The sequence below is a fragment of the Mesoplodon bidens genome, assembly GCF_964165515.1.
Source record: "Mesoplodon bidens genome assembly, chromosome: 6".
Taxonomy (NCBI): Eukaryota; Metazoa; Chordata; class Mammalia; order Artiodactyla; family Ziphiidae; genus Mesoplodon; species Mesoplodon bidens.
The window spans coordinates 93,416,822-93,437,541 of record NC_138162.1 but is presented as its reverse complement, the minus strand read 5'-3'; positions in this window follow the sequence as shown (position 1 = coordinate 93,437,541).

The following is a 20,720-nucleotide window of genomic DNA, read 5'->3' as shown; positions in this document are numbered from 1 at the left end:
GAACATCAATATTCCTTTTATTGACTAGATTAAATTATTATGTTTTTCCTTCTCATCCCAAATTCTTAAGAAAAATCGTCAAGCCATATTATGTTGAAAACTAAGTCCCATGTAAGCGAGACATGGGTATTTGAATTTTATCAGGCTTCCAGATAAAACTAAATTGTTGATTAAATCCTCTCCATCCTGCTTGCTCTTGTCCCAGACATCCCTCTCCAGTTCAGGAATATCCTCCTTTAAACAGCTTATTTAACCATATGGGACTGATGCCAGTAGCCTTAATATTTTCTGTACGGTATACTGGGATATATAAGGGGACTACCATCATATCTCTAGCATGTAGTGGGAGTTGGTAAATAGCATTCCCAGTGTGTATCTGGAAAAACAAAAAGGTTGTGCCTTTAAACCATCTTTCCTGGTGATAAAGCAAAGAATCAAAGGTATTTCATTACTAAAGAATCCGAGAATGCCCTAACTCTAAGAGAAGAGCACTTCTAATGTCATCTCAATATCCATCCAATCCAGAAGCAGAGCTGATGGTGCTACCAAGAGACAGAGTCTCCTTGTGGGGACACCACCTTCAAAAGTTTTGGAAGGTACCCCCAAACATCACCAGTTTTCTTTACACCCTTGCTTGTCTCTAGTATTTAAAGATACATCTGATACTTATTGATTCTATTTATATTTTGAGGGTGATCCCTTCTTAGGGATATCATCTCATAAGCAAAGTTAAAAGTATTGATCATTTTTCTCTCCTAAACTTAAACTATTATAATTTATGTTTAAGGCAGCCAAGTTTAATAGCTTTATGACTTGGGGCCATAAAGGTGAGTGTTTCAATCTTGGTTCACTGTTCTGTAGGTGGTATATGGCCACTCCAGGTATCAGTTTTCTTACTTATAAAATAGGGTTTGCAGTGCTTTCTTCACAGAGAAACGATTAAATTTGATATGCTAACATAGTGTCTACCATATAGTGTACATTAAATGTGAGCCCTCTTTCCTATCTCCACTGGGTGTGGCCAACTTCTAGTTTTCTAGGATTTACTAGAAAATTTCATACCTTCTAGGAATATATGGCTTCTGATCATATCCCCTTACCATCTTCATTTTACTAAACTAAAGGCTCTTAATTTTTTTGTAATTCCCACATTTTTATTTCCTATCTCAGCTACTTTTCTGTTAATTTTTTAGAATTCTGTTTATTCTAGCAGGCATTAATTGAGGTAAAGGGAATTAGAGTAGCTCCTATGGTTACAAATGTAAACAGGATTCCTGTTCTAAGGTACCTTACAGTGCAGTGTCAAGAGTAGTAAACAGACAAAAAATTGCAATTTGACCTGATAAATTCTGTGATATTGGTAAGCCTGTGACAACACAAGTGAAATACCTAAATCAGATTAGGGAGGATGGGAAATTAAAGGTAAAGGAGCTGGTCATACTTGTAGGCTTTTCTCTAGAGTTGGCAAACATCTGTACCTGTGTTCAAGGTTTAGATTGACAAAGACAGCCTTAACATTCCTTTCAGCTTAATAAAACTTTAGACAGGTTTCTTCCTGACTTATAGGCCCTTGACCTCCCCTTATTTAGAACATTTACTCTAAAAAACATGCAAATTCTTTTTTCACCCCTTTGACTCGTAAATCTTCTTCTAGTCATCTTGCCAGATTTACAACCCAGGAATGTGTTTCTCACGGACATGGGAGCCAGTTTTTGAAATGTAATCATCAAGAAAGATAGCACCGCATTCTCTGTGGGAGGGCAAGAGTCTAACTTCAATAAGTGCTGATTAGCAAACACAGATGGCCTAATCACATTAACCAGTCTCCTCCTAATGTCCTCCAGTACCAGTCCACTAGCTCACTCCAGAATTGATAAACTGTCCCACGTTTTGTTTCAGCAGAGTTTAGTCCAATCTCTCTCTACAATTGCAAGTTTTCAATAAACTTTCCCTTGCCTGTTTAAGTCTGTCCTTGGACAGGATGCATCCAGGTTTTGTACAAGGGGAAAAAACGGATTTTTGCCCAATAATCTACTCACTGATGCCTGGCACTTGGTCAACTTTTGTAATTGCTGATTAAAATAAGTCCATCATGTCAATGTCTAGCGGGAAATGTTTTCAATGGCTCTAAACACTTTGAGCTGTGATAAATGAAATCTCTGAGTTCACCATCTTCTAACTGGAACTAGAATTATTTTTCCAAAAATATATTTCTTTACACTTATGCACAACATGAGCCTCTGGCTCAAAGAGACTGTGAGTAGGCTCAAGTATCCACTTGTCCTAATAGCTTTATACTCATTCTTTTGGTATTTCAATTATCTCAAGTGTTCAGCATCATGAACAAAGTTGGGAGCAATTCATGATGATGTTAATCAATTATAAATTACTCAACAAGGGCACCCCTTATTATACTCTCCATGAAGCTCTCTAGAGGATCAGCTCAGGTACTGGCCTCAGGCACAGTCTAGATTGAGAGAGGATTTCAAATAATTGATGGTTTTAGCCAAAATTTTGTATTCTAAAAATGGTTGGAAATTTGGAAATTCTAAATCAATCATAGCAAATTACAAATTATCATCAAGAAAGACTGCATAATAAAAATTTCTAAAGGTTACTGTAGAAATTAAGCTTAAATTCAAATTTAATTCTAAGGTAAATAAAACTATGTATTCCATTTTCTTTCTTCATTATAAAATTTATAAAACCAGAATTTTCCTTCTAATGTGCGCATTTGGTGTACTTGCTTTTTATTTCCAAAAAAAGTTTCCCTAACTTAAGGACATATACAACATAAGGTACCTTAGAATTAAGGAAATATGGGAGAATGATTTTGATTACCTCCTCATGCTACATGAAAATTCATTACTTCAAACTTTCTTGAACAGTTTTTTTAAAAGATGCCAGTTACCTAACTCATACAAACACCCATATACATATGTACATCTTTCTTGTTGGGGAACAGACTTATATTAGTGTAAGTAAGTGGTCATTAAAGTTAATGTGTTCATTTTATATAGTCATAATTTAAGATATAGTAGAAATTCGTTTGAACATGATATATACCTTTTTAAAATATATTAGAGACTTATAGAACCACCTCACAGTGACTATATTTGTCCATTATGAGGTTTAGAATATACTTTACTACTTAAATGAGTTGAGTATGATATTTTATCATTATACCTTTGCTTTTATCATATATCGTGGATGTAGAGTCTTTGGTCAGAAACATACCCTCTATATTATAAAAACATCATTATAGAAAAATGTAGTATTCTTTTAATATATAATTTAACATGAAACTAGGACAGATTTTCAGCAAAAGAAGGGAGCTGCATATAGTTGGCTTTTACTGGCAGGCCTGTTTCTGCCCAGTAATTACCCAGTCTTTACATACATGTTACAGTTCAGTGCTTTTAAGGAAATCCAGCTTTCTTTGCTCTCTGATCTTTTCTTCTCACAAAATACTTAGCAAACACATAGCTATTAGCTCCATAGGAAGTGGTTGTATACATCAGGTATTTTTCACAAGCCCACTTAACCAAGGTACCAAGTAATTTGACTAGAATCCAAACCAAATCAGTTGAAGAGCTAAGTGTGCAAAAAATCCTGTAACACACTAGATTCCAATGAGCCACAGTTTTATTAACACTGCATCACTTAGCAAACTCAGATGGGGTCTTTGGGCCTTTAGGTTGAGTTTCTTTAATTGACAAATGCTTAAGAGCACACTTTATTGATTGATTGATTGATTGATTAAAGAATCATCTTTTTAAATTTATTTATTTTTGGCTGTGTTGGGTCTTCATTGCTGCACGCGGACTTTCTCTAGTTGCGGGGAGTGGGGGCTACTCTTCGTTGCGGTGCATGGGCTTCTCATTGCGGTGCCTTCTCTTGTTGCAGAGCACGGGCTCTAGGCACGTGGGCATCACTAGTTGTGGCACACGGGCTCAGTAGTTGTGGTGCATGGGCTTAGTTGCTCCACGGCATGTGGGATCCTCCCGGACCAGGGCTCGAACCTGTGTCCCCCGCATTGACAGGTGGATTCTTAACCACTGCGCCACCAGGGAAGTCCCTAAGAGCCCACTTTAAATGCAGTTACACAATGACATCATGATAAGAAATGCTATAGGAATATAGGCATAGAAAAAAAAATTATCATCACTCACATATGCCCTGAGCATTTTCTGCTGGAGAATCTGAACTTCATAATGAGGGTACTAATATATTACATGCTTCTGATAGTAAGTTCTTATCACTTGAGTAATATCATTAAACGTTATATCTCTGCAGCTTAATCCTTCTTAACCTGAAATATACGTTTAGAAATAATATTTTAACAGTTTGAAAAAATTCAGCTATTACAATGCTATTTACCTAAATATTTATGTGAGATAATTATGAAAGCATTGTATTAATAATTTTTTGAAGACATTGTAATAACAATTTAGTCTTAGAATTTTAGAAAAAAATAAACCAATAAAGGTACTTCTTCTGGTTCCAACTGTACAAATGAAAATTCTGAAGCTAAGTAAAATGGGCAAAGTATGTTGCTGTTTCATAAGTTAATGAAAGTAAATTTATTTATTAAATTTTTATTTATTTATATTTTCATGGGTTTATAACACATAAGGTTCATGTGTATAATATTATATTTTGACATTTATATAAACTACAGTGTGCTCACCACCAAAAGGTTAGTTGTCAACTGTCATCATATTGTTGACCCCGGCATTGGGTGTCCAGCACTGTAGCTTGCTGGTCGTTGAATGGAGCTGGGTCTTGGTGTTGAGATGGAGATCTCTGGGAGCTTTTCAGCATTTGATATTACATGGAGCTGGGAGGTCTCTTGTGGAACAGTGTCCTGAATTTGGCTCTCCTACCTTAGAGGCACAGCACTTACACCTGGCTGGAGCACAAAGAGACTTTCATCCACATGGCTCAGAATAAAAGGGAGAAAAAGTGAAGGAAAAAAGAAAGAAAGAAAGAAAGAAAGAGAGAGGAAGGAAGGAAGGAAGAGGATAAAATAAAATAAAATAAAGTAATATAAAATGAGATAAAGTTATTACAATAAAAAATTATTATCAAGGAATCAATTTTCTTTTTAAAGTAAAGAACAAAAATGGACGGACAGAACCCTAGGACAAATGGTGAAAGCAAAGCTTAACAGACAAAATCTCACACAGAAGCATACATACACACTCAGAAAAAGAGGAAAAGGGGAAAAAATAATATATCTTGCTCCCAAAGTCAACCGCCTCAATTTTGGGATGATTTGTTGTCTATTCAGGTATTCCACAGTTGCAGGGTACATCAAGTTGATTGTGGAGATTTAATCCACTGCTCCTGAGGCTGCTGGGAGAGATTTCCCTTTGTCTTCTTTGTTCGCACAGTTCCCGGGGTTCAGCTTTGGATTTGGCCCCGCCTCTGCGTGTAGGACACCTGAGGGCATCTGTTCCTCGCTCAGACAGGACGGGGTTAAAGGAGCAGATGCTTCGGGGACTCTGGCTCACTCAGGCCGGTGGGAGGGAGGGCTACGGAGTGCAGGGCGAGCCTGCAGCGGCAGAGGCCGGCGTGACGTTGCAGCAGCCTGCGGCGTGCCGTGTGTTCTCCCGGGGAAGTTGTTCCTGGATCACGGGACCCTGGCAGTGGCAGGCTGCACAGGCTCCCGGGAGGGGAGGTGTGGATAGTGAGCTGTGCTTTCAAACAGGCTTCTTGGTGGCTGCAGCAGCAGCCTTAGTGTCTCATGCCCGTCTCTGTGGTCCGCGCTCTTAGCCGCGGCTCGCGCTCTTAATCCCCTCTCCTTGCGCACCAGGAAACAAAGAGGGAAGAAAAAGTCTCTTGCCTCTTCCGCAGGTCCAGACTTTTTCCCAGACTCCCTCCCGGCTAGCCGTGGTGCACTAACCCCTTCAGGCTGTGTTCAGACCGCCAAGCCCTGTCATCTCCCTGGGATCCGACTGAAGCCCGAGCCTCAGCTCCCAGCCCCCGCCTGCCCCGTCGGGTGAGCAGACAAGCCTCTCGGGCTGGTGAGTGCTGGTCGGCACTGGTCCTCTGTGCGGGAATCTCTCCGCTTTGCCCTCCGCACCCCTGTTGCTACGCTCTCCTCCGTGGCTCCGAAGCTTTCTCCCTCCGCCAGCCGGAGTCTCTGCCCGCGAAGGGGCTTCCTAGTGTGCGGAAACCTTTCCTCCTTCGTGGCTCCCTCCCACTGGTGCAGGTCCCGTCCCTATTCTTTTGTCTCTGTTTTTTCTTTTGCCCTACCCAGCTACGTGGGGAGTTTCTTGCCTTTTGGGAGGTCTGAAGTCTTCTGCCAGCGATCAGTGGGTGTTCTATAGGAGCAGTTCTAGTAAACTCAGCTAGAATAAAATTTGTTTACATTCATTATTTTAATTAAACCAACACACATTTTAATTAAAATAACAAACTTAAACTAGGTTTTATTTACTGAAGATTATCCCAGATGAACACTTGGGTTAGTTTCTATATTTCTGAGAGTTTTAGAAGACCCAATTTTTTCAAGTACTTGACCTTCAACCCAACTGAATAGAGCTCTTTTACAAATTAATTTTGGCAATACCATCCTAAGGTAGAAAAATACCACACATATACAATGTACATATATAGACACACGTACATATATAGACACACATAAACATACAGACAGATGCAAACAGACCTTATAACTATAGTTTTAAAATTTTAGCTATGATTAAGGTACAGTAATATAAAACTCACGAGTTTATAAATGAACAGGTGGATCCAAATTTTGTTTTGGCAGTTGGAATAAGTGACGTTCACCTGCTCAGATGGCTAAAGCTTTTTATTAATATTTGTGGAGACGACATTTAAGATTTTTTTATTTGCCCAATTTCCAATTACCATCCCTCCCCTTTTTTCGGATGAGGAACATCTCCATAAAATTTGCATTTTAGGGAATGGCTGTTAAGTCAATAGAGGAGATGGAGGTAGAAAATCTACATCATAGAGAAAGTATCCAAGTTTTCTCCAAGATGGAGTTTTTCAGGCATATTTGCCTGTTTTCAGAGGTCCAGGGTAATTACTATTTAAATTTTTCTTTTTCTTAAGTACAAGACAGTTCTGTCTCCAATGTCCTGGTTTTTAACAATATCTACAAGCATTTTGAGATGAATAGGGGAGGTTTGGAGATTGGTAAAATAGGTGGAATTTGATTTGCTTCTAGAGCCACATTTCTGGTTTTTTAGAGGTTTGTAAGACAAAGGTTGTTGTTTCCAATTCCCCAAAGACCTGGTTAACAGCCTATCAAGGGACTGATGTGCCCATCCAACTAAACTTGCTTCTTTATATCAGGGAGATTTCCAACTAAGATGAAAATTAAAAGATTTCTAGAGCTTGAGGGTTTAATGCAGTATGCCTTCAAAAAGTCTGTCTAAAGCATTTAAGAAAGACCTTTCTGAGTACAAAATTCAACCTCAGACCAATTCACCTTAGGGAGAAACCTGTACTATTGCTTCTACTAGTCCCTAAACATTGGCCTCCAGGTGATCCATTTTCCGATCATTTGTAGGAGGGCCTGGGAGAACTTCTGGCCATCTGTTTCCTCTGCAGTGGGGAGGTGTTCCTCAGGGGACTGCCTGGCTTGTCTGATAGCTGTAGTATAATCAAGGGTGGGAAGAACATCCCTTAACAGCCAATCTAGGTTGCTGTGAGTGTGGTTGTGAATGGCCACTAAGCTTTCCATTCCTCTCTAAATTTGGTAAGAGGTTCTGAAAGTTGAGGTAAAAGGCTTTATAACTTAGAAGATCTGCTGCTGTCTGGGGGACATGAATTTTTTGTGGTGTGGGTCCTGGAAACAACCACAGAGGAATTGCATAGGAAGGCCTAAAGCTGGCAGAGCCTGTTTACAGAGCCCTGGAAAGTGGCAAGGGTCATAAGGGATGGGAAAATGATCCCTCCCATCTGTCTCTGGTACTTGTTCTGAATTCAATTCCTTGCTTTTAGTATTTTAATGCCTAATCTGTTTACCCCAGGCCTAGAGGTTAGGCCAGAGTGCTCTCTGTAAATCTTGTAAAGAAAGGGAAGTCAAAACAGGCAACTTGATGTTTAATGGATTTGGGGGGAAGTTGGAGGAATCTGGGGACCTAAGGGAGTTCACTGAGGTGATGGAGTTGGATTTTGAGAAGTAGGGTTTAGACCAGAGGCCCAGAGAGCCAGAAGATCTGGAGGGTCAGGGACAGGGAGTTGGGGGTAAAGGAATGTATAAGAGGATGAAAAAGGGGAATTTATGTTAGGTGTACATGTTATTTTTGTTCTGAGTCTAATTTCTGTTCTCTCGTCTTATTAAGGGAGTCCCTAACAATAGCCATTACACTTAAATATAGCCAATTTGAAGCTCCCATTGTCTGGCAATTGACAGGTAGGATCTAATATTAATCTCAATATCAAATCAAACCAATAAGACTTTTTATGGCTTAACCATGGATGCAAGAAATGTCCCAAAGGAGACGGCAAACATGCAGCCCTAACAATATCTAGAATGAGACAATGAAGGTTGAGATGACAAAGGCCCCTTATGGTGCAGGGCCCCTTGTGACAGACTCCCCTGAGAGCTGGCATAGTCAGACAAAGAGATGCCAGTTGCAAGCCCAGATTGTTACCAGTGATTCTGATCAACTGGCTACCGCACTTGGAATCCCAGTCTTTTCAACTGGAAATGCACATAAGTATAGGTACCTTCCAGGTGGTGGAGACTAGACGTGATATTCTCACTGGTCATAAAGCTAAGCTCTTAAGCATAGAACAACACAAAAGGAAAATTTCCTGCACCTCTTTTTTTTTTCATGTACACATGAATGGCTTCAGATAAGCCTTGGGTCTCTTGGAGCCAAACTGATAGCTAAGAGGCATGTGCCACTGGGTTGGGGATTGTGGTATTTTACCATGTACCTCATGACATGGGAATTTTCTTGAGGTTGGTGGTGACCTAGTCAATTTAACCCATTCATGACCAACTTATCCTAACCTGGGGGTCTTGGAGTTAGGTTGCAAGTGCTCTAACAGCTTTTAAGTGCTCGACTGTGCCCACCAATTTTGTGGCTTGCTTCTGAAATTCCATTAGTCATAGCCTTTACCTCATGTGCACATTAACTCACAGTGTCTGTCTGGTGAGAACTGTGAACTCACCAGGCTGTGAGGCAGGCTCAAATGACAAGCTTATAGGACTTTTGCCTCTGTTATACACTGTGGTTTTCATCCTTATGGCAAATGACACAAAAGACATAAACAAAGAAAAGAAACAGTAGGAAAAGAATCAATAGAAAACAAGAGTACTCATATCAAATTTTTACCAGAGTAGGTGTTCCTATGGAACGAATTCACCCAAATATTTTCTCCTGCTAATCTAAATGTAGAAAAAGCAAAGGACTCTCACCACCTTCACTTCCATCAGACCCTGCAGGCAGAGATCTGGGAGACTGACATGAGATTTCTTCTTTTGGCTTTTGTCAGAGGTCCCAGGTTCTCTCAGCTGCAGCAGCCAGAGTGAGCAGTGTCCAGCCAGTGAAGGTCGCTTCATGGTTGCCAACTCGAGTGGAAACATTTTCCTACTACCCTTCTAGGTTCTTTGGCTGGTCTAATAATCAAATTGATCTAAGACATTAACAGGAGAAAAACAAATTTAATTTTATATGTATGGGAGTCCCATAAAAATAAGAGCCCCAAAAGGCAGCCAGGTAATTGAAGCTTATATAACATTCTGAGCTAAGGAAAGGGGTAGGGGTCTGGGGGTACAAAGGGAAAGAAGGCCTTTCACAAGAAGGAAGAGATGTTTAGAAAACAAAGTTTGCCCTGTTACGCAAGTAAGTCTCTTAGGTAAAAAGTTCTCTCTGGTAATAGCTTTTTTCCTGGTACAGGCTCCCTTTCCAATGTAAATTTAAGCTGTTGAGGGGGAGCTAAAGGGCTTTTCCTGAATCTGATGTATTTTGATTATCTTTCGCTCAAAATAATCCTTATGCCAAAGAGACATCTTTTGGGGTAGAAAAATGTGTTCCCCTTTAATCCTCCTATAATAAAATACAGAGTAACAGGAATAAAAACAGAATTTTAAAAATAAATTTATTTATTTTATTTTATTTATTTTTGGCCACATTGGGTCTTTGTTGCTGCATGCGGGCTTTCTCTAGCTGTGGTGAGTTGGGGATACTCTTCATTGCAGTGCGCGGGTTCGCATTGCGGTGGCTTTTCTTGTGGCAGAGCACGGGCTCTAGGCATGCGGTCTTCAGTAGTTGTGGCTCGCAGGCTCTAGAGCGCAGGTTCAGTAGTTGTGGTGCACGGGCTTTGTTGCCCCACAGCATGTGGCATCTTCCCGGACCAGGGTTCGAACCCATGTGCCCTGTATTGGCAGGTGGATTCTTAAACACTGTGCCACCAGAGAAGTCCCCAAACAGAATTTTAATAACAGGTATACCTCCTATATACATGGGAGGTACCCAGGAAAACTGAGTATCTCCCCAAAATGGCCCAAGCCACCACCTGAGATACCATCTCCAGCTAAAGACAAAGAAGATGTTTAGTGTGGGGGGGCAGTTATGGGAGGTTCCTGGGCAAAGCACAGTAAATAAAGATATGTTTGTTATGCAGATTTAAGTCATTTTCCTCACTACTGATAAGAGTTTCTAGAGATTTAGAGTCATCCTTCCTTTTCTGATATAGAGGGGGAGACACCCTTACAAATGGAGATTTCCCCTTGTAAATGTCCTTTACAAAAAGGTAACTTCTACTTGGTTTTCTGAGTTTCTCCTGAGTCTGCTCTTTTTTAAAAAAATAACCAGTCTAAAATAATTCTTATGCCATAGAGGCATATTTTGGGTCCCAAATTTTCCTCCACTTTTGTATAATGGATGATAGAATTGAATTAATGTTAATTTTCCTAAGTGTGGTAGTGGTGATATGGGTTTGTATCCTCATTACAGGCATAATGATGTATTTAGAGGTGAAGTATAATATCCTCAGGCTAATATCAGATTGTTTGATAAAAGAGACATAGGTGTGTGTGAGTGTGTGTGTGTGTGTGTCTGTGTTTGGAGAGTGAGAGAGAGAGAGAAAACTGGCATTGTGGTACATTAATAGTTGATATATTTATTCATTATACTGGTCTTTCAACTTTTCTTTGAGTTTGATACTTTTCTCACAAAAATGCAAAAAATAAAATATGAATTAAAAATTTGGTTTAACTGCTTATAGACATTATCAACTGTATGTGTATTTATGTGATTTTATAGATTTTAATATTTCATCTTTTTTCCATAAATAATTGTATACCAAAAATCTATGGAACATCAATTTGAAGGAAACACTCTAAGTATGAATACCAAAAGTGTTGCGTGTAGTGAGTATCAGCTCATGTTTTTTTGTTATGTATATAGATGATTGTCAATGAATCTATCTGTGGACTCAAGGGACATTCTGATATCAGCATTCAGTTCTCTCCTTGAGTCCATAGAATAAATGTACAAAAATCATAGTTGACTATGAAAGAGAGTTTGACTTATAATAGATTTTCAAGAAAGGTTCACAGTATTTTTAAAGAACAGTAGTAAAATTAATGCTAGAGTAGATTAATGTCTGTGAATTTGGATTTTTTTTCAAGTCTTGAGATATTTCTCTCCAATTAATTTCACGGAATTATTGTATAATGTGTCACCCAAGTAGAACTAACTATAACATATGGATGTTCATACATTATTTCAATTCTGTTTTGTTCTTTTTATACTATGCAATCTCATTATGAGGACACTGCATAATGATAGGTTTTACTCAACCTCACGGTAAGCTTAATATTCTCTTTTCATATTGTGTGAAATATTGCGGTTTGGGGGGGAATACATACTACTTTTAGAAATCATAACCAAATCGGGTATATAGAATGGATTGAAATGGGAATTAAATGATCTGGTTAAAAGTATTCTAGCAAGACCTAGTAACTGGAAAGGAAATATTTTTAATAAAAACGATTATTTTGTAGTTTCATTTTCATTGCTAAAGCATATATTTCACATTTTTATGTTCAAAAAGCTAAAATTTCCATTGTTCTTTCTTTCACCTTCCACACTTGAGAAACCTATTTTTCTGTACCAGCGAGTGTCCTACTTTATAATAGTAATGCAAGTGCAATTCTGATAGCATTTATGCTCTCATAAACATTGGCCTTCTACTCTCACCTCTCTTAAAAATTATACTCTTAGATTAATAGATTACCTTCGCATGCTAGATATTTAATAGTCTCCCACCAAAGTTATATATACTTGTGCACCAGTAATTGTGCACTTTAGTCATAAAAGCTTTGGTTCCACCAGTGTTATATGATGTCACTTTCTCTACAGAAACTTTTATTTGCAAAAATAGGTCTACAGGATTCACGTCAGAATCATATTTAGAAAATTCCTCAGTCTACAATTTTCTGTAGTCTAGCAGTTTTCTGGAAAGACATCTAACAAAGCAATTTTTACCTAATATACTGATGCTGGTTAATTGTTTCTTTTGTTTTTAATGCTCTTTAAGATAGCTTTCTAATTATGGTACATATTTTCACATTTACTAATGTTGAGGCACTCTGTAGCACATAACAGAGTTTATTATAGTGGTTCACTTCTTGGAAGACAATTGTGCTATTTTGTGAGGAGTTTATGTTTATGATAATGGCTTTAGTTTGCAAAGCTCATTCATGTGAATTATTCATGTCAACACATGTTTAATGTGTACTTACTATGTTCTATGTACAAGGTTATGTACTAGAGATAAAAGGAAAAGGAGGAAGAGAGAAGGACTGGTCCAAGGAGGAGGAGAAAGCATGATCTAAGACTCAGGACTTAGTAAAGGACATTGATCCATTACAGTTTTTTTTTTAACTTTTACTGTTTACAACTATTTAAACTTAATAAAAGAGCACAGAATCACTCGTATATCCAAAACTCAGAGTCAAGATGTGATTTTTCCCTATTTGATTGGTACCTTGTTTTAGGATAAAATATTAGTGATACACATGAGAGCTCTCAAGGTCCATGTCATTTTCCTTGCTGCTTAGTTACACACTGTCTAAAGTTTGACTATACTCTAGCATCCATATTTTTGTAAATCAAGAATTTGTTTATAGTTAGAAATCCTATTCTACTCTTTTATATTTTGAACTTGCATAAATAATATATTTCCTTTTGTAACTTGCATTTTTCATGCAATGTTATGTTTTTCCCCTCAACAGATTTGGAGTTTATCTATTCTAATTCTAGATTTTTAGTAATTAAAGGTCTAACATTTCTACTTGAGTGATCACAGTCTTATATTTAATAGCTCTAACCCTTACAGAAAACAAAATTGATGAGTTTCAAAGCATTGGTTCTGATTGTATTTTATATCATCTCCATGTAATGATCATCTCTATTTTAATTGTACTTATTTATTATTATTATTATTTTAGTTTCTAATTTCTTTTTTTTAATATCTATATTGGAGTATAATTGCTTTACAATGGTGTGTTAATTTCTGCTTTATAACAAAGTGAATCAGTTATACATATACATATGTTCCCATATCTCTTCCCTCTTGCATCTCCCTCCCTCCCACCCTCCCTATCCCACCCCTCTAGGTGGTCACAAACCACCTAGCTGATCTCCCTGTGCTATGCGGCTACTTCCCACTAGCTATCTATGTTACGTTTGGTAGTGTATATATGTCCATGCCACTCTCTCACTTTGTCACAGCTTACCCTTCCCCCTCCCCATATACTCAAGTCCATGCTCTAGTAGGTCTGTGTCTTTATTCCCATCATACCACTAGGTTCTTCATGACCTTTCTTTTTTTCTTAGTTTCCATATATATGTGTTAGCATACGGTATTTGTTTTTCTCTTTCTGACTTACTTCACTCTGTACGACAGACACTAGGTCCATCCACCTCACTACAAATAACGCAATTTCGTTTCTTTTTATGGCTGAGTAATATTCCATTGAATTGCACTTTATTTTTGACTTGGCCCCCAAATTAGTCACACAATTACACAGTGTTTAACAGTTAAACTTCTTGGATTTATCTACATGTATATCACTTTCTTTGCTCAGTTTTTTCTTTAATCCCACTTCTTCACGGTGAGTTTAATTCCCTTCAGTAAGAAACCTATTCCTTGGAAGTTTTAGTATTGAAGATCTATAGGTAGAAATTTCTGTCTTTGTCTGAAAATGTCATCTCTTTCATTTTTTAATACGGTTAGTTAAATGTTCTATTCTAGGTTAAGAGTGATTTTTCCATTAGTACTTTAAGGAGAGTGCTTTCAGTTATCTTCTGGCATCTATTGTTACTGATGAGAAGATTGCTACTAGTCTCATTGCTCTTTTTATTTGATATTCTTTCTTTCTTCCAAGTTGCTTTGTAGACTTTCCTCTTTGCCATTATGTGATGTGGTTTACCAGCTATTTTTTAGCCTTGGTTCCCCAGAAAGCAGAGCCTCAGGCGAAGAGTTTATGTGCTATTATTTAATTAGAGAGTACAATTTAAGTGAACAGGATTGCAGGGCAAAAGCAGTGAAGCAGGGAAGGATGGCGATTCAATATGAGAATGCACGATCAAGCTGGGATTTGACCTCTGGAAGTTCTGTAAACTGGATCTCAAAATTATGGGGAGGGAATGTGAAGAAAGGGGAAAGAATTCATCCATGGGTTTAGCCTGTGGGAGAACTGAAAGGGTTGCTTTAGGAATATTCTCACCTGCTGGAGTAAGGAGAGAGTTGGAGGATAGATTTGTTGGAATCATGAACACAGTGAGACACTGTCAGATTGTATATATAAGTAGTCTGCCAGTGTTGCACATTCTTTTAATGTGGAACAAAGGAAGGATCAGGCTGAGGTGAGGTAACGATACAGGATATAGTCATATATTTGTTTTTATTTCTTTTACTGGTGATTCCATGCACTTCTTTTATCGGAGGATTTATTTCTAACTTAATCTCTGAGAAGTACTATTTCTTCAAATACTTGTTAAATTCACTCTAATCTCACCTTCTATAAATATTAGTAAATGAATGTGGGTCTCCCGTTTTATCCTTTATTCCTTTATCATTCACATTTTCATTTAACCTCATCATTTTTTCTGGCTTATTTTCAACTTTTAAAATTCAAATTCAGTTTTATCAAATATGTGATTTAAACTTTCTATGGAGTTTTGAACTCCAATGAACATACTTTTTCTGCCTTTTTCTGCATCAATTGAGATGATCATGTGGTTTTTCTGTCCTTCATTCTGTTAATGTGGTGTATCACATTGATTGATTTTTGTCTGTTGAACCATTTTACACATAAATCCCACTTGACCATGATGTATAATCCTTTTAATATGGTGTTCAGTTCATTTTTCTAGTTGGATTATAGCTTATCTTTGAAGGTTCCAGCTTATCCTTGATCTTCTAACTTCAGATCATCTCTCATTCCTGACATCCAGCCCTACTGACTTCAGGACTGGCACCAAGAGGCAGGGACAGTGGATTTACATAGACTGCTTAACAAAGCCCCACTATCATGTAAGGTTTAATCTCTATAATAAAGTCCTTCTAGTGGTTCTACTTGTCCCACCAAACCTTAATATAGAGTTTATCGAATGTCATTTGATATTCTGATCAAGGAAAAAGGGAGAAAGCCAAGGTATAAAGTATAGGAACAGAAAGAAAAATAACACAAAGGGAAATATATTAAATTTAGGATGATGCACTGAACATAAATATGCTGCAAAAATCTAAAAACTGGATGAAATTGATTATTTCCTAGTAAAATATATACCACCAGAATTGATTCCAGAAGAGTGTGAAAAACAAAAGAGAACCCTTACAAGACCTTCATTGCTACTTTTGGTGAATTTGTCCACATTTCCATCTGGTTTGGCTTGGAGATCCCACCTCCATATTCTCGTGCTGGGCATGTGACCAAGACCTGGCCAGTTAGAATTCCCTGAACTTGAGGTTTTAACAGAAATCCCAAGCTGAGTCAGTCTTTTGTATAAAGGTTGTCTCTTTGCCTGGGTTCAGTAAATTGGTAATATACAAAAATACAGTTGCGTTTGGTCATTTTTCTTGCCACCTCTTGGAGAAAGGTTTCCCCAAAATAATACAAAACAAAACAAAACAAAACAAACAAAACAAACTGCAGAGGGAAGAATATCCAAGTCAGAGAAACATTTTCTATTTATATCCTTTGGGCCCCCACACTTACCTGTGTCTGAAAGTATCAGCACTTTCAAACTTTGGTGTATTGTGAGTCAATAAATTCCTTTCTAGCCTTTCAACTAATTTGTAAGTGTTCTCTAAAATTACAACTTAAAATTAATACAATGACCATGGCAGCAATTGCATAAGATTTCAAGAAGCTAATCTTCTTGCAAAAATGAAGTTATGGGTATATACTCTTTCAAGTCCAAATACTCTGAAACCCTTTCCCTCTTGCTGAATTTTTAAATTCCTTTATATTGGATTTCAAAATACAAAAGAAAATGGGCTCTGCTTCAAGATGTTTGTGAATGTAAGCATACGTAGCCATTACGTTTGCCTCTCAAAAACCTATCATAATAACGGTGAAATCTGAAAGAAAGGGAAGCCCACTACTATAATATGCAAGGAGGGGGCTTCAGCTTCTGAGATATATATGTGCCCAGCAGAACTCCTGAGTAACTCAGGATGGCAAGAGGGAGACGTAGACTGAAAGTCTATGTGGGGCAGTTACTTCACCTACACCTTTTTCTCCAAACAAAAAGCCTGACAGAAAGGCATAACCACCCTCTTACCAATTCTTTCTTTTAAAAAGGAGCCTTTTAAAAAAGATATGTAAAGACTGTTTCCAGGTGATCTATAATGGCCAGTGTGTTTGTTACAGTTCCTGCCAAAGACTTATTCTTTCAACATTTGTAGGTTTTTAGAATAGTGGCAGGTCTCCATCTGTTCATGGTAAAACTAAGCCTTTCAGGTTCTTTGCTAGTACATGAATTATTACTATTTCTCCCAGGATTTATTTTGCTATTTTTAATATTTATCTTATTCTCTCTTATGTCATGCCTATCTCAAATATCTCAACAAATATTTATGGAACATCGACTTTGGGCAAGGCAGTATTTTTTGGGTGCTATGACTATTGTAGTGAAAATTACAAAACCCTTGCTTTTCTAGGAGTTTGCATTCTTCTTAACATCTAGAGATATTTTGTTTTCTCTTCATATTTACGAATGAAGACCATGAGCTCTGTGTTTATGATTATCTTTACACGTCTCATTTTTCTGTCCTGATTATCTTTGCTAGCTTCTTTATGTCTGTCTACTTTATAATTGCTCCTGTTCCAAAGGATTCCATCCATCTCCCTCCACTACTACCATGGAACACACTTTCACAGGCAATACCTCATACTTCTTTGACTTCAGTCTGGCATCTTTATCCTGATTTTAGAAGCATACTTGATATTCCGTGATAGCTAGATGAACATTGCCACTAAAATATCACTCTGACATCTCAAATCTCAGAGATTCCAGCTGAATTGTTATCTATTCCTCTACTATGACAAACAAGTTATATTGCATTTCTTATATCAGTGGAACTTCTCACCATCTACTCAGTCACCTAAACCAGAAACTTAAGGTCATCTTTAAATTATCCAAGCAGCCACCAAATTTTATTGTGTTTCTTTAATACTACTTGAATCTATATGCATCCATATTTCAACTGTCTCACCATTATATCAGGACTTTATACTTTTTTCTTCCAGTTAATGCCGTAACTCCGTAAGTGGAACAATCTAAATTTTGACAATCTGTTCATATCCCTGCTAGTATGACCATTCTAAAAATTGAAAAATTTTATTCCTATTAGAAAAATCGTCTTGACTGTGCATTGCTTAGAAGATCTAGTTCAACTCTTCAGCCTGATACACAATACCACTTGTTGCCTCTTTGGCCTCATCTCTTCATTTTTTGCTAATGTACTTACATCTCTTCCTCTTCTACCCCAGAGCATGATGATTCATACTTACTGTTTACTGAGCCCTAAATTTTCAATGCATCTTTACTGTTGCATGCAGTGTTTATTTTGCTTAGAATAAAATTAATGACTTCATTTCATTGGCTAATTGCTACTAGTCCTGTAAGATACAACTCAGATATAACCCAACTTTAAGGAGGTTTGAATTATTAGTGTAGATTTCTCCTCCTAGATCATTCCATTTTATCCTGTATCTGAATCTGTGTCAGGGCATCCCTGACATAGAGTGTTACTGTATGTTTATTCAGCTGCCTTCTTTAAAATGTAATACATTTCTTCATGATAAGTGCTGTACTTCGTAACTATAACCCTAGCACCCAGCATCGGGCATGGCACATTCTTGCTCAGCGTTGAATGCCTGAAATAGTGATTTAGAAAAGGGTTGGCAGATATTATAACTTAAAAGGCAAGAAACCCTATACAAATATGTTAAGTAAGTGAGAGAGATCTAGGTTGAAATACATCAAATCCAGGATGGTAGGTAACAGTATTAAAATAGGTTTTCTTTGGAGAATAAAGGGTGAAAAATAAGTCTGAGATGCTCACAGTGGCCAAAAATTCTGAAGCAGTGTGTGTGTGTGTGTGTGAGTGTGTGTGTGTGTGTATGCCAGTAACTGTTCTAGTTTTTAGAAATGTAGTAGTAATTTAAAAAAAAAGAAAGATCTTTTGGAGCTTCTATTTTGGGATAGGAATGGGGAAGAAAACAAGCACAAGATAAATAAAAAATATTTTAGATAGTCACAAGTGCTACTAAAGAAAAAAAAATACACTTCCAGAATAGAAGATGACAAGGCCAGGGGTGGTAGATAACTGTGTTGTGACTAGTGATGTGAGAATGGAGAACCCAGAGCCCAGAGTTGGCTTATAATTAGTGTCTGTCCTCTACGAATGGTGGATGAGAGAAAAAGGATTTTCCCCAACATGCTTTTCCAAATCTCCACATTTTTGCAGTGATGTTAAAGATGCTGGCTTGATGCTTAAAAAGGGAGAGTTTTGAATATCACACAAAGGAGAGCCTCTTATTTCATAGTGAAAAAGCCTGAGTTAGGATGGTAAAGAATTTTCAAATCTTAAATGAAGTCACAGAAAAGAAATGCAGTTCAGTTTCCATTCGAAATTCTCATACCAGGAACTTCTAATTGAAGGGGGTATACATTCACCTCTCAAATAATGAAAAGACATGAAATGTTTGGTTAATTGTAGTAAAGAAGATACTGAAGATCTCAAAGTATTGTATATGGATAACAAGTAATATTACTTAACAGAAACGTCACATTTCTTTGTGAACTTTCCAGTACATGCAGTGTTTTGATGTTCATGTTGTTCGATGCTCAGGCTTGTTTGCATTTACAAAAGAATCTTTATACTTAATTCTTCATGGAATATTGAGAGCACAACTTATTTTCATGGTTAGCCAAAAAAGATAGACTTTATATTGCTATCAAAAACGTATCCATAGGCTATAACTACTTTCAAAAAGAATTTGTTATTCAGACAAGGGTTTTTTTTTTTTTTGGAATTAGGCCAAAATAAACAAATGTTTTAAAAACTACCAAGAAAATACAGAGAAAATTCTTAAGATGGAAATATTTATGCTCACAACCACAGTGATGTTGTGTATTTAAACTGATATACTATAATGTAAAAAACGTATCAGGTTGAGCTCAGAAGATTCAGGTACAAATCTTCTCCATTTCTGATTTGTCAGGGCAGACAGAGAGGAATATGATTTGGAAGAGCAATATAATACTCAGCAATCGCTTTGAGAGAAAAATAAGTGGCTCTATAGTTTCAAAGTCAGAGTGTTAAATTGGGTTTATGATATAAGCAGCATACACTGGTAGAATGAGATAGGGTGATGTGAAGTAAAGTTAGAGCGATACGATATTGGTGGTTGTTCAAACAGGAAGGATACTGTCTTCTAGCAGCTTCAGTAGCAGGAATTAGGGATTCCATTTTTGGGAAAAATGGTAGAATATAATGTTATAGTGGGCCTAGAACCAAGACATTAAGCCATTTACTTGTCTAGGACTCATTCTAATCATTTTCTAGGTACAGGATGGATCCTAGATGAGAAGTTGTATTAGCTGTCTGTTGCTGCATAAGAAATTAATACAAATGTAATGGCTTAAAACAGCATCCCTTTATTAGGTCACAGTTCTACAGGTTGGGATACTGGCATGGAGTGACTAGGTTCTGTGTTCGAGGTCTTAAAGGTCTGAAATCAGCATTTTTAAACCCTTGTCAGATAATTCTAACATCTAATTCATCTCTGTTGGCATCATCTGTCCCATCTTATTCAAGCTGTCATGTATCTGGTTCTTGGTATAAGTAGTGATATTTTATTGTCTTTTGGACATTTTGGCTATTATGTTAGGATACTTTGGTCCCTATTTAAAGTGTTTTGTTTTTTTTAATTTTTAGCAGGCATTCACTCTTTATAGGTTTGGCACACATTTCCTGTACTTTTATGGACGGTGGTTCCATGATAACCTAATTTTCTGACCCTTTGTGGTACTCTTATGGTCTGTTTCTCTTGTGCAGGTGGGGTTACCTCTGGTCCCTTCTCATGCTGCTTATGGGGTCTGAAGTAGCTTCCCCAGGGTACGGCACTTGGTGCTTCTGGTGAGGGAAGGGCATCTCTGGAACACGTGATGAAGAGTCCTTCCTGGGCCAGGCACTTGTGA